General features: G+C 53.0%; 1 protein-coding gene across 3 annotated transcripts in view; it reads right to left on the minus strand.

Annotated features, from left to right (window-relative positions):
* KCNK9 (potassium two pore domain channel subfamily K member 9) overlaps positions 1-15,605 on the minus strand; it is a 109,526-nt gene that overhangs the window by 18,399 nt on the left and 75,522 nt on the right. The window lies entirely within an intron of this gene.

Here is a 15,605-nt window from a genome sequence, read left to right on the forward strand (position 1 = left end):
TGCTGTATTCCCCCATGCCTAGAAAGTAAAATATTTCTTTAATAAAAATGAATAAATTTGTATTACTATAAGAACGGTGCCTTGACAGAAATGAGGAAACAGTCCGTAAAGGCCTTATGTGTGTAAGTACTTTTGAAACTCCTGATGCCACTTCACAGCACACCACTTTGTCGCGTGGTTGATGCAGGGAACTCAAGTCAAGCCTTTATTTCCTCACTCTCAAAATGAAGGCAATACTGTTGAATAGGTGAAGTCAGTTGTAGGGTCACCCAGCAGGTCAGTGACAGTGTCAGAGCCAGGATGGGATCTTCCCACTATGGCAGAAGGAACAAGAGACTCGGTAGGTTCAAACTGTGGGGTTAATATGGCCCAGAAAAAAACCTGGATCATGGACAATGTTTGGACTGAAATTTTAAAGGATGTACCTGGTCTTCCAACATCTAAAATCCTGCCCCATCAAGATAGACTTCCCTGAAGTGACCATGTCACACGTTCATGGTCACTGAGTCAGCTTGCTGCTTTACCTTCCGTCCCATCAACTTTTTCCAACCCGTGTTTCTTCATCTATGACACGGGATAATTGTCCTCAGGTGGAGGCATTACATGGCTCTGCCGGGATCAGACAGCTCCTAGCCCAGAGCCTGATTCATAGTAGGGACCTACCAGACCCCAGGATCCTCTACCACTCCCTCCTGCAGGAAGCTGTGCCTGCCTGCTGTCACCTCACATTTCTCCATCAGGGCTTCATGGCCTGTAGTTGTCTGCCCATCTCTGGTGCCATGACCTACCTACCCCCCATGGGCCAAACTCTCACTGGAGAAATGACATCACATGTTTGCCACCAGAAGGCCTTCTCCCCCTTCTCTCTGGCCCTCAATCCCAGCTACCATTGTGCTCTGACACCCTTCTGAAACCACTTAGTCCTTATGAAAGAAGAGATGACATGACAAAGTTAGGCCAGGAAGGACAGGGAGAGGAAGCAGAAAAGCTAAAAAAATTTTTTAAAATAAATAAATAAATAAATTGAAATTATCAAATCTGAAGAGCAGAGAAGAATAAGGGTCGAAAATTTAAAGCCTCAGAGGATCTGTAGGGCAATATTAAAAGGTATGCCAGAAGAAAAGAATGAGACAGGAAGAAGAAGAAATAATGGCCATATGTAGCTAAATTTAGACCATGTGCAGTGGCTCACACCTTCAATCCTAGTACTATGGGAGGCTGGGACAGGTGGTTCACTTGAGGCCAGGAGTTTTAGACCAGCCTGGCCAACATGGTGAAACCCCATTTCTACTAAAAATACAAAAATCAGCCAGGTGCATGGCTGTAATCCCAGCTACTTGGGAGGCTGAGGCAGGAGGATCACTTGAACCCAGGAGGTGGAGGTTGCAGTGAGCCACGATTGCACCACTGTACTCCAACCTGAGTGACATCTCAAAAAAAATTTTTTTAAAGCCAAATGTGATGGAAGACACAAATGTATAGATTCAAGAAGCTCGGTGAACCCCAAGCAGGACAAATACAAAGAAACCCACATGCCAGAGTTAAGCTCCTGAAAGTCAAAGAGAAAATCATGAAAGCAGCCAGAGAAAAGCAAGAAAGCACATCCAGGGGAACAACAACGTAATATTGCTCACTTCTAAACATAAGCAACAGAGGCCAAGAAACAGCGGAAGCACAGCTCTAAAGAACTAACACTGCTCACTCACAATTCTATATGCAGAGAAATTATCCTTCAAGAACAAAGGCAAAACAAAGACAAGTTCATTAACAGCAGATCCGCACAACAAGATTACTAAAGGCTGCTCTGTCTGGGGAAAAGGACACCAGATGGAAACTTAGATCTTCAGGAAAGAAGGCACATCTTGGCAAACAAATAGGGTAAATATAAAAGATGCAGGGGTGGGAATCCTACTATATCTCCATATAGCTCATCTGTAGAGCTGATACCAAAAAAAACCAGCTGGAATGTTGGAGAGCAACAGGAGGTTGTTGGAAACTTAGAAAGTGGTAATGTTCTGGATGCGATATATTTACTGGAGGAAGTCAACACAGCATTTTCTGGGTCAAAAACTGCATGTCAGGTCCCAGAGTCCCCTATCCCCACTTCTGTTCCTGCTAGTAAAAATAAGCAGCAGTTTGCGCTCACAGGACTTGGACAGCAGTACACTGGTATGTCCCGTCTCAGGCTTATGTCAGTGCTCCTGCTGTCTTACTACAGAATGGGAAGAACTTGATCAGTGTTTCCCACTGGTCCACTGCACTGATGCCATCCCTTAGTAAGACACGCGCGTGAGGAAGCATGGGAGATGAACGGCACTGAAGTTCGAGGGTCTTCCACGTGAACACATTTCCTGGGGGCCCAGGAGTCCAGGGAACAGGACCAGTCCCTCTCAAGTGAGAGACACGTTTCAGAACTCCCAAGGCCTGTGCAGGAAAAAGGCAGCTGTGCAGGGTATCCTCAACTGTCCTATTTAGCTGTTCCCAGCCGCACCCTGCTCTTTACCCTGGAAGCTACATCAAGTGCCCCTTTGCCCACTGGTTTCCAGTTGGGTCCGTCCAACGGACAGCCCCAGCTGATCAGAGGAAGGGACCATCCAACGGACAGCCCCAGCTGATCAGAGGAAGGGACCATCCAACGGACAGCCCCAGCTGATCAGAGGAAGGGAAGAGGAGGACTGTGGCAATTAGCTGCAACTGCCGGCAGGCCCACAGCAGCTCCTCTCTACAGGTTCCAGCAACTGCACCTTTGGCTTGTTAACAGCTCTCCACTGGTGCTGGGATACCACACACCCCTCATCGCTTCCCCCCAACCCTGCTTCCATGTTCAATAATAAATACCCCATTTATTATTGGGCATGAGAGCGCTGTCATACCATATGTTCCCTGAGTCCGCTTAAGATAGAATGCCGCAGGTGGTGCTGCGTGCAAACAGGTCTGCAAATATTAAGTCCACAAGTTGGATGTTCGCAATGCCTGTATGGAACTCATACACAGCACCGATGAAGACTTCACATGGAGTGCACATGGTGTACACCTGAAACCTAACGTGGAGAATCACTGCACATGGGACGTAGTAGCACACTATAGACAGATAAACCAAGAGGCGCATATAACTACAGCATACCCATATTCGCCAGCAAATATTGTCTATGAAGTGTGCCTGTAGAACACAGAAAACAAGGCTGTGTATGTGCCAACCTATGTATACGCTGCAGACTGTATACATGTTTTAGGAGCACATACCACATCTACAGATTGTATGTAGAAGATACAGTAAAGAACATAGAAAATGCATGTATGCTGGATACGTGAAACAGAAGAGTGTCTCTAAGCTCTTCCCAAGAGAATGAGGTACAAATCTATTTCCCCAGCACCTGTGTGACAACTCAAGTCCAGCAAGACTGATTATATTTTCCCCATCTGCAAATGAACGTATCCGAGTGCCCTCGCCCGCCCCAGGGTCAGAAGATGTATTCATTCATCTATGCATATGTTACCCATTCAGACACTTCAGAGACTTGACTGTGCACCCTTGGACCTGCTTGACACAGGGAATTCCACAGAAACTTTTCTTCTTTCCTGGAAATTTCCTACGGTGCTCTAGCCAGCCTGTGTCCAGAACCCTGCCCAGTGCTCAACACGAGCAGGTGCAGATAGAGGCTGGGGCATGGATGTGGAAAGGTCACAGATGACCCCTGAGCTGCTTGTTCTTGGTCACCTCCCACCCACCTGTGAGCGCAGGAGCCACACGTGGCCATGTAGATTTTCCCTCTAGGACTCCAGGCTCCTCCACAACTCCAGGCTCCTCCACTACTCACCCACCAGGGGCCACAAAGTGGTGACCTCCTTCTCTGAGGACCACAGAGCTGGCAGAATCTCAGCAGTCCCACCCAGCACTGGCCACCCTTCCCTCATCATGAAGGGATCACTCATCCCTTTGGCTGAAAGACTTCTGAAATAATGGATCTACACAAGGTTCTGGAGGCACACGCAGAGCACGGAAGGTAGAGAGAACGAAATTAGGACTCCCAGAAGGGGGCCTCAGCCTGCAGGTAAGGTCCAGCCGAGCAGCCTCGGTCACTCGAACTACTTTACAGATGTGGAAGATGAGGCTGCAAGAGAGAGATTGGACTAGCTCACAGCCGCCATGCAAGAGACCATATCAACCGCACCCAGCCCAATGCCTGGGAACCCCTCCAGGAATGCAGCCAACAGCAGGGCCCTAAGCCGGAGCACCACCAACTGGGGAACTCAAAGGCCACACACAGGGCACAAAGCCCCTGGACACAAGAGCTGCAGCCAGCCCACGCCATTCCTCTCCAGAATCTGCCTGCCTATTTTGCTGCCATCTGGGGGGCATGCTGAGTTACAGACGCCTGCCTTTAGGACCCAGTACTGGCCCGGGTGGTCACAAGGAGTCAGTCCTCTGGGTGTGACATTGACCATAAGGGGGTTGGTGACAGAAACAGCATTGACAGCCTGAAATCCTGTCCTCAGCACTGCTCACACAGCAGCAGCAGCCCTGACCCCATCCTCCCTGAGATTCCAGGATGCCAGCGCAGTTCAGGGATGCTGGAGGGAGCTCAGGCAGTTCCAGTCGGGTGCCTGTCCCAGCTTCCTCAGTCCATCTGGCCCCTGCACCATTCAGTGCTTCGGGCTCCAGGGTCCTGCTCTGCCCACCTGCCCTCCCCAGGCCTGCTCAGCCTTGCCAACAGGTGGCAGTGCCTAGGACCAGGCAGGGAGGGTGGATGTGGGTGGCAAAGCAGAACCAAGAAGACCACAGGGCAGCCCAGCAGAGCCCCACGTTCCAGCACATGGAACCAAGCCCTTGAGTGGCAGCCCCCCCCCAGGGGCTGAAGCCAGCTCTGGAGGAGAAGCCTCCAGTTCACCAGGGCCACCTCCACACTGGGGGGCCGGTGACCGGGTTCCTGCCCTATGGATCTGGAAAGGGGACAGTCATTGTAAGAAGGACAAAGCCCAGCTGGAAAAGCTGACTCTGCACTGTGCACTATGACTCCTGAGCACCCGGAAGAACCATTTCAACTGTGAAATGGGGCAGAGGACATGGATCGGGGAGGAATGAGAATCAGCCCCCTCACCAGGCCCCACACAGAATTGACCAAATTCATGGGCCTCTCCCTGAGAGCTGGGCCCTGCACCCTCTGAGCTGAGCCCACCTCAGGCTGGTGTGCAGCCCTGGGGATCAGGCCTTCCAACCCCCAAGTGCCCATATGAATTCACAGCCTTCGATGTCTGGTCCCAAGGTAACTGACAGCCTGCCTGCTTCCACAGGGCCTTCTCAGCTGGTTACTTGGTGCCTCTTCCAGCCCCAGACTCCAGTGGAAGGCTGGGGGCTCCAGAGCAGCACCCCTCACCTATCCAGACACTGGCTGGCCCTGCTGGGGAGTCACAGCCTGGGCCACCTTGGACCAGACCATGAGCCCCTAAGGAGAGCAGAGCCTATTCCTGACTCAGCTGTGCAGATCCCAGAGCCCAGCATGGAGGAGGCAGCAGCACCTGGACCTCTAGATGCCTTGATGTACAAGTGATTTCATCTTCCCCGGCCTGCCTGGAAGACCCGGCCAATCCCTAAGCCCAGAGGCCCACAGTGGCTGGGGGCAGCTTTGCCCAAGACATGGCATCACCCAGCCCGATTTTCATGGCTCCTTTAATATGCTTAGTGGGGCTCTTTGATCTGTCCTAGGAGAGGCTTTGCAGAGACGCAGCCTTCATCTCTCTGCTGCAGCTGGCTAACAAAATAGAAAACAAATGAACAGGCTCCATCTTCCCAGAGGGGGGGAGGCAGAGGAGGAGGAGAATAAAACTAATCATTTCTACTGGGTCTGGGGCTCCCCAAAGAACCAGCTGTGGCTGGAAGGCAGCACTCACTTGCAAGATGCCTGGCACTCCCGACTGGCTCCTGCAAGATTTCCCAGAAGCTGTGGCAGCCACCAAGTACCAGAAGCTTCCCAGCTTCTCCTGTTCTGAACAGCATATTTCACTTAAAGACTCTCTAAGCACATAGAACTTAGTAATGCAAGATGCATGCTATATACATGTAGATTAGACCATACGAGGCACCTGTTCTGAGCACCATATTTCAACTAAAAACACTAAGTATCCAGCAGGCTATCCCCACTGGAAAGGGTCAAACAGGGCAGCTTGGGTCAGATAGACTGCAGACTGGCCTCACTTCTGTACTCCCGCTCTCAAGAACTGGCTGTGGCTCCCCATGTCCCCTTGGCAATCTAGATCCATCTGCACCTGACCATGAGTGACCTTCACAGACTTACAGGGTAACCTCTGCCCTCCACTGTGGCGCTTACTCTGGAGAGAGGTAGACAGAGCAGGGCCTTCACCTTCCTGCCCCTGTGGCATTGCTACTCCCATTCCTCCCACTTGGGAAGGCCTAGGCCATTATCCCACTTACACTTGGACAAATTCCACTCAGGTTCAAGGCCAGCTCCAAGAGTGTCCCTCCCCAAGGCCTGCCCTGATCCCTTGACCAGAAGCTGTCGAGCTGAGCTTTGAATTCCCACTGCAGCGGGTAGAGAGGAGAAGCTCAGCCCCTGGTGTCAGGCCAGTCCAGGTTTGAGCCCTGACCATGCCATCGTAGGGATTGTGGGTGGTCACCTCCCTCCATGGGCCTCTTTCTCTTCTGTCACTGCAATGCCAGTCTCCCAGGGAGCCTGGCTGTTGCAGGAGCTGGAGAGGCTGTCATGCAGGTGCAGGTGAGGGGTGCTGATGGCTGTCTCCTTCAGCCCATAGTTGCCTGGGACAGCCTGCCCAGCACAGGGAAGGAGATGGCCATGCAAGACTTGAGGCCCTGAGAAATTTCCTGCTGGAAGAGAATAAAATATTTATAAAGGACATGCAAAGGTTTGTGCTGGTAGGAATTAAAACAGCCGCAAATTCCATTAAAGAATGACTCAGGGTGGCCTGGAGGAGGAACCTGCTGGAGAATAGAGCTGTCCTTGGGCCTTGGGCTTCCTGGCTGACTCCCACGGAAGTCTGCGGCAAGCATCCCACTCATCCTCCCATGAGCGTCGGCCCCATTCAGACCCCCAAATGAGCTCAGCATGATTAAAGCCCAGGCGCCTGCAAACAGCAAAGGTAGTGATGCCTGGGCCGCGTGGAGGGTGGGCAGGAGGGGTCCTTGGGCAGGAATCAGTGGGTCCCAAGGTCTGCGTCTGGCTCCATCTCCTGCCTCCCAACCACGACCCTTGGGCAAGCCACCTGAGATTCTCTAAGCCTTCATATTCCTTCTGTCAAGAGGATCATGGAATGAAGCAGCCTCCTCCATGGCCCGGCACTCCAGGCTTCACAGCGCTCTTCCCAACTCATCCTTTCATGGGTAAGGGACATCAGTGGTGGTGTGTCAAGTCCTCCTCTTCAATAGAACAGAACCTCAATTTCTACTGGGCACGGCTACACACAGGCTTGGCCTCCTGTTCAATCAAGAAGGGAAGGGTGCTTTGTAGGATCTGTTTCAGCAAAAGCCTCAGGGTTTGGGGCTTGGCAGGTGACTCAAAGGCTTCTGCTTGTTCCTGCCAGACTGAAGGGTGCCAAGGTGTGAGGTCCGGAGCTCCTGCAGCCATTTCACTATGAGGAGGATGAACTCAGCCACAGAAGATAACATCCCATCCCCAGTCTCAGAGATGGAAAGGTGTACCAGAGATGTTTCACCCCGCATCTAGGCCTGTCCTACCCAGAGTCAGCCTAGCTCACAGACACATCAGCATGTCCCCCCGTAAATGTATTCACTTTAGCCAGGGTTTCACCACAAGTGATTAACACCCAACCCGGAGTACATATCCTAATACCCCAGCAAGACTACAAACACCCAGCAAGTTTTGTTAACAAAGCGCTCTGCACTTCGCACTGCCCCGTGCCTCTTGCAGCTCCTCTTGGAAGCTGCCTCTGATATGTCCTGGGGAGAGGGGCTGCAAGGTGACAGCGCTGTGAGCAGGCAACAGCCAGGGCCTGTCGGAGCAGCCGCTCCCATCCCGGCCCCGGGATGGTGGGCCAGGGTGACTCAATTCTGAGTTTTAAAGAGAAGCTGAAAACATGGATTTTTAAAATGTGGTAACTAATTAGTGTCCAATTAAACGTTTGAAAACATGGCACAGGCCAAACAAAAACAACACAGACCATCTGTCTCAAACGGCAGCCACATGTGCTCCAGAAACGGTGAGGAAGGAAGAGCGAGAACAGCACAAGAGACCTGGGGTTGTGGGGGAGGAGAACAGCAAGAAAGGGAGGCAAGTGGGAGGTCAGTGAGACGCACAAAATGCACAGCCCCCTATCTTCTTTGCCCTCCCTCCATCACGGTGAGGCCACCAGGCAAGAATCATCAGTTGGCTCCATCCATTTCACCAATGTACAAATAAAGGTGGCATAGAAGCACCTCCCCCACTGGGCCGAGGTCAGTCCTGCCCTGCACAGAGCGCCAAGAATCCCCATACCCTGGCAAACATGGTCATTCTAGGTAATCAAAGGCCCCTTTCCACAATGTCCATGGAGAACTTCACCCCCAAGCCCAGGCCCCTTCCACAGATTGGAACACTGAGGCCCTTGCTCAAGCCACCCAGGCAGGGCATGGCCCCCTGGTCTTCCACAGCCCCAGCCCTGAGCTGCCCTTAGAGCCCTGGAGGCCTGGAACTGGCCGATTCTCAGGCTTGGCACTCTGTGCTCCCTGAAGGAAAATCTGGCAGAGTTGGTGTTTGATTTAATGAAAGCAATTTCCTCATATGATTTATTATTGATTTCCAAAAAGAACTCAGTTCCCTTCTGGTTCCCCTTCATTCAATGCCTGAAGGGAGGAAATGGACTAAATATATAAAATATATTTCTAAAGCATACGAGCTTGCAAAGAACAAGTTTACAACAGCATTCGTGAATGCCTTTCTCCTCTTCTGCTCCATGTAGGCCCTTGGGTGAGGACCCCCTTGGGAGAGCCCTAGAGCCCCTTCCTAAGGCCAGCCTGCGGGAGCCCCAGTGCCCAACCAGGGTGGCACTGGGTAGACGGCTCGTCCCCGAGTGGCCTGCGGTTATCACTGACCCAGCGCCTCCCGCAGCAGCCTCGGACAGCCTGGCTCCGACCGCAGTCGGCCGCTTTCCAGCTCTGCGGCTTCACCTCTCAGGGGCCCCAGTCCCTTCTCATTATGAGGACCCGGCCGAGATTAACTGAAGCGTCCTCATCCCCATTCTATGGATGGAGAGGCTGAGCCTCGGTGCCCGTCAGCTGTCAGTTACATGTGCTGCTCCTTTAATCCCCACGGTGACCTGGCCAGGTGGTGTCAGGAAACGCCCTCTGCTGGGGTCTAGATGCATGAAGGGGCAACCCAGGGAGGGCAGGAAAGCCTACACTGCCACCGTGGGGGGTGGGCAGGGCCTTCACAGCATGCCCCAAGATGTTCTCTACACCTGGCTCATACCCAAACACCAAAGAAATACGTTCTTAAAGCGTTTTTAGCAACTTCACGCCTAGGCGTGTCACTAAAACCTAAACAAATACTTGTACACACGTGTTCACAGCATTCAAAACAGCCCAAACGTCCATCTGTGGATGGATGCCTAAACTAACGTGGTCTATGGGCGTGACAGACTGGGTCTGCCTTAAAGAGAAATGCAGGCCTGGCACGCTGCAGTGCCGACGAAGCTTGGTCAGCTGGGGCTGCGCTGCCGGAACAAAATATTCGACCACAGACCTGGGAAGCTTCAGCAAGAGACAGAATTTTCCCCAGTTCTGAGGCTAGAACTCCACCATGAAAGCGGGGTAGATGGGTTTTTTGTGGGGGCTCTCCCGGCTTTGAAGAGCCACCTTCCTGCTGTGGCCCCAGACGGTACATGGAGAGAGAATGTCCCAGTACCCCTTCCTCTTCTTAGAGGGACTCTAAAGCTGCTGGGTTAGGGCTTCACTCACCTGACCCCCATTCCCTCTCCCAAAGGCCCCGTCTCCAAATAGTCACATTGGAAGTCAGGGCTTCAATGAATGTTGACCGACACAGTTCAGTGCATAACACTGAGTGACAGAAGCCGGTCATGAAAGAATAAGTATCATAGGAATCCACAGATACCCAGAACAGGAACGCCTATGGGGACAGACACCAGGCTAGTGGTTGCCTAGGGGTTACAGGGGAGGGGTATGGTGGGGAGGGGCCGCAAGAGGGTAAGGGGGTTCTTTTGGGGGTAACGAAAATGGCTTGGAACTCAGTTTCAATGGTCTTACCACATTGTACTGAATTGCACACTGAACTATAGACTTAAGAGGGAATTTTGCTAAATGATTTTTACCTCCATTTTAAAAAGCATTATTGTTAATGCTCCTAACCTTAAAAAAAAAAAAAAAAAAACTCAGGCTGAGCCCCTGAGGATGAGGAAGTGGTGGAGGCGAGCCTTTGTGGGTGCTGCAAAGAAAGGGTCAGCTGGCAGGGGCTTCCTGCGGGCCTGGAAACGCTCTTCGGAAGCCTGGGCTCTGCCGCCCAGCCCCTGAGGACGCAGGACTTGGGCAGCCCCCAGTCCTAGAGGCACACAGCAGCTCCACCCAAGGCTCGCTGGCCCCCCTTGGCCACCCACCGTCCCACCCACTCCAGCTTCCAGGTACATGCTGCTGACACTGGCCGGAGTCTGTCTGCCAATGGAAGGTCCCTGGTATGGCTCTGGGGTGGCAGTTTGGAGAGGGTGTGGGTGAGCCTCTTGGGTTCGGGGCCGTGGGCCTGCCCAGGGACAGAGGGGAAGACGGGGTGCCTGGAAGGCCCTCCCCTGTGCAGGGGCCGCACAGATGCATAGTCCATCCAGGAGGCCGGCATCAGGGTGGGTGGGGTGGGCTGAGGTCAAGGCACCCCCTTCCCAGTCGCCCGGCACATCGGAGGCTGGGAAACGCAGAAGCCTGCAATCACACTCTTGCAAGAGGCTGGAGGTCACGCATCCCCCAAGTAAGTCTGCTTTGGAAAGACGCTCCCAGGAAGTGCTGCCAGGAAAGGGGCAAACGGGCCGGAGGAGGGGGAGCCGCGGCCTCCGGGCTCCGCTCCCTGCAGGAGGCGCCCGCGCAGCACCGGCCACCGGAGGGGCACGGGCGCCCTCTGGCGAGCGCTCGGGCGACTGCAGGGGCGCGGGCCGGCCGCCCACGTGTTCCCGCAGCGGCGTCCGGAACCCGGGAATCGCCTGGGAAGACTCTCTCATCCTTCTCATAGATGAGATGTCATGTATATCTTTCCAAAAGCTGCCCTCAATCAGTGGCCTTTTAGCACTGACACAAGATAAATCATGGTCACAATAACGACCACCAGCTGTCGAGGGCTGGCGCTTGGGTCAGGGACCGCGCTGAAATATTTGCCTGCCCTCCACCCACTGGTTCTGGGGATGGGGATACCCTTTGCAGGGTCGGCCGTATTCTCTCTGTGGCATGAGTGAGAACACGCCAACTAGCCTTGGGCAAAGCATGTGGCCTCCGTAAGCCCCAGAGCCAGCCTGATGCGATGGTCAGCGTCTGCCCTCAGCCTGGTGCCCACACCTAGTCAGGCACTCCAGAGAAACCTGCATTTTTCTGCTGGCCACCTCCATGCCTTTCCAGCAAAATTCTCCTAGCTCCTTTCCGTTCTACTCTCCTTCCCTTCCCACCGCTAAATAATTCCTCTCCCACTCCAAAAAAAATTTTTAGAAATACTACAAGAAAATGTGGGGAAACGAGGCTAAATTTAAAAAACAAAGTACAGAGGAAAAAATAATATAAAATTTGGCTGACTTTTAAAGAGTCTATAGCAGAATAAGAGCTGAAAATCAAGCTAGGCCCTAATACCCTCTGTAAGTAATCATCGACACATTGTGTTTTAAAGAAGTGAAACCAAATCAAACTTTTTTGAACTCATGCTTTGTTTCTGCTGGATTCTCATTTAGGGCTAATTCACCTTGCAGGCTTTGAGAGGGAACAGCAGAGTTCACCCTGGAAGGATCTACAGGTCGAAAGAACAAGAGCCTTGAATGCTGAGTGACTGGGAGCGCTAAGGTACATCAAACCAGACCAGGTGAGAACCATAAAACCCGAGGCCTCTTGGGAGGTCTGACGGTGCAAATGAAGGTAAGACATGTTGCCTGAGGGACTTCTAAAGCATTGCCTCCTAGTAATGGGATCACCTGAGGCTTGCTATGGTGCCCATTCTGGAAGGGGAGGGGTTGCTGGGGCCTGGGCCTCTGCATTTCTAGCAATTGCCTCACAAACACAAGTCACCATGTACCCCACATCATGTAAAAAAAAGAAAAAAAAGGGGGGGTCCTCAAAGCCAGAGCAGGCAAGATCTGTGGGGTGCCCCAGGCCTTGTTCCTAGCATGTTTTCACTGTTAACATTGAACTCAGTGCACGCTGGAGTCTGATGGCAGCAAACTGGCTTCCACCAGGGCCTCCCTCATTGAAGGATGCTCATTTTGTCAGGAAGCAACAGAAGCAGGTGGATTCTAGCAGAGACCGTCAGTGTCTACCCACATATGTGACCACCTCCTGCTGCTGGGCACACAGCTGGTCCATAGAGTCCTTTGCAAGTAGACGTGGCTGTGTGACTCAGTGCTGGCCAGCAGGGTTCCAGGCCTGGCCCACTAAAACCTGCCGTATGATTTTCTTTCTCTGACCCTTTGTTTCTGTCTCTTCCTCTGCTTCTCTTTCCCCCCATGTCTCCCTAAAGATAGAAGACTCAGAACCTAAGTTGGGGTGGCGCCTCCAGCCATTAGGAGCCTGGGTTCTGAGTGACCACCTGGAGCAGAGCCCCTGCTGAGAAACAGTCGCTGTGATGCAAGAGAAAAAGGAACCTGGGATGTATGAAGCCAACGGCATTTGGGGTACATCTGCTATGCGCCTAGCTCATAACATGTACTTCAGATGATTCTGTACCAGCACAGAAGTTGAACTTGGAGAGCCAAGACAGACAGCCTCACCCCGCTTACTGTTCAACAGAACACGAAAAGAACACCCCACTTTGGTGCAGTTGTGTCCATGGAACAGGTGAGAACCAGGGCTCAGGGACGTGAGTAGCAGCGGGGCAATGCAGCAGGGTGCAGTCTGCCATGTGACGCTGGCAGGCCATGTGTACATGTGGACACCCGTGACAGATGCAGAGACACGGGCACTCATATAAACAGATACACGTACAAAGACATGGACACGCACACATATGCAAACATAAATACATGTGGACATGCTCACGCACACATCTGGCCTGAGAGATGTAGCTGGGGTATAACAGAAAAAAGTGAGATAGTGCCAGGCGCAGTGACTCACACCTGTAATCTCAACATTTTGGGAGGCCAAGGCGGGCAGATCATGAGGTCAGGAGTTTGAGACCAGCCTGGCCAACATAGTGAAACCCCATCTCTACTAAAAACAAAATACCAGAAAAAAAAAAAAAATAGTCTGGCATGGTGGTGCATGCCTGTAGTCCCAGCTACTCAGGAGGCTGAGGCAGGATAAGCACTTGAACCCGGGAGGCAGAGGTTGCAGTAAGCCGAGATCACGCCACTGCACGCCAGCCTGGGCAACAGAGCAAGATTCCATCTCAAAAAAAAAAAAAAAAAAAGCAAGATAAACCATAAATATGCAATAAATGTGAATGCTTGTAAAAGGCCTAGAATGTTCCCCAGCACATAGTCACTCGGTTTCCTTGTTGGCCAAACAATGATGATGTGAGAACCTCCTGGAACTGTAAGGATTAAATGATTTAGCCCGGTCCCTTGCCCAAGGACACACGCCTGAGAGGCGGCAATCTTGGATTGCTGCCCCACTCCAGTGTGCTGACCTGCTTCCGAAAATGCTGCAGGAACCAGGCACACACTCAGACACACGTACACTCAACAGGCACACTCGGTGACACGCACACACACAGCCTGGAGCCCCGGCTCTCCCAGCCCCTCCCTTACATAACAGCAACCTGAGGTGTCTCCAAGTCTGCAGAGCAGAGTGGAAAAACCCAGGCTGTGAGGCTCACCAGCTCAGCCCAGCTGCTCTCGATCCGTGCAGCCTCGGTACCCTGTGTCCTGGTCTCCCATCTCAGACAACCGACACACACAGTGCCTTCCCCCAAGGCCTGCTGTGAGCATGAACATGACACACATAAAGCCAGGGGCACGGCCTCCCTAAAGGCAGGGGCCTCTCCCTGGAACCGCAGCCTTTGAATCTGCCCTTTGGTTCCACAGCAGCCCTGTAACTGTTGTAACCAAGCTTGTCACAAGCATCCCCTTCTTCTTCCTTCTGCTCTCTGCCCCAGGGCATTTGTGCCTGCTGTGCTGCAGCAGTCCTCCTGGCAGGTCACATGTTCCTTCTGGTTCACTCCCTTGTCGCTCGCCCGGGGCTGGGCCCACATAGCAGGGTGGACTCATGGGGTGAGTCAAGGAGCCCCTAACTTCTTGGTTCCCCTCTTAGGCTGCTGGTCTCAAGTTTAAATGGCTTCGGGAACCAGGTAAGTGCCAGTTGTGGGAAAGGTGATTTCCTGATGAAGGAGTGATCATGTGCCTACCTAAGGGGGCAGCCAACACATAGCTGCAGTTACTGGCTTGAGGGAATATGGCCCAGGGAGGCCTGGCCTACCCCTCATGGGAAAGGCAGGCATCCAGATGCACCTGTGGATGGGTCATGGTACCCCATAACCTCGCTAGCCTCCTGTCTGCCCTCCAGATCCACCTTTCCTGGAGCCCTCACTGTCCTCAATCTGCTGGTCCACCGGCGCCGGCCCTGCAGGACAGCACCATCGGGAGATGCCCCAGCCGCTCACCTCTCTGTTTGGGAACCCCTTTTATGAAAGCTGCCTGGATTCTCCATGATGGCGGGGCCAGCTCTGCCCTGCTGGGACTGTCCATCCTGCCCAGAGCAGCAGGAGAGCCTTGAGAATAGCTCGGACTCCAATTTGTCTCCAGGTCCCCAGGCCTGGCACCTAGTAGCTAACTGTCCCCCAAACAGCCAGACGGGGGAGGCTCGCACCACCATCTCCTCCGGGGATCATTCACACTTGATTGAAACTGCAGGGAAAAGGGGATCCCTGGGTGAAGGGAAGCAGGAGGAAGACAACAGCCGCAGCCTGCCCTGAGAGCCACAGAGAGGGAACAAGGCCCCTCCTTGGGTGTTTTGCAAAGAGCTTCTGGGGCTTCATCTGCGGGGTGTTGTGTGGGGCGCAGGACTGATCAGTGGGTGAGGGCAGCCACCTCCACAGCTGTGGTACAAGGCGCCTAGGGCCAGCATCAGTGGCCCCTCACCGATTGCCGTCTGGGTCTTTCCCTTTCTGCATGAGGGCCCCTGAAGGGAAAGGTGAGCAGCCAGCTGGGGGCAGGGGCAGGACGTCCTGTCTGAGAGCATGCTGGAGCCTGTTCCACTCACTGCCGTGTGTAGCTCCATTGCCTGGTACATAGTAGCTCCTCATCAAAAATTGTTCAAACAAAAGTGTCCAACAAATGTTAGGGTGCTCTGTTCTAAACCGCAGAGTAACTGTAGAAGGTTCCGTGACTATTGCCATATCATAAAAAAGAAAACCAAGGCCAAGGGGTCAGCCACCAGCACTGGGTCACCAGCTGGTGACTTGGCAACTTGGTGACTGCATCTGGTGGATGCAGACACAGAACCCCGTCAC

The sequence above is a fragment of the Cebus imitator genome, unplaced genomic scaffold (assembly GCF_001604975.1).
Source record: "Cebus imitator isolate Cc_AM_T3 unplaced genomic scaffold, Cebus_imitator-1.0 Scaffold284, whole genome shotgun sequence".
Classification (NCBI taxonomy): domain Eukaryota; kingdom Metazoa; phylum Chordata; class Mammalia; order Primates; family Cebidae; genus Cebus; species Cebus imitator.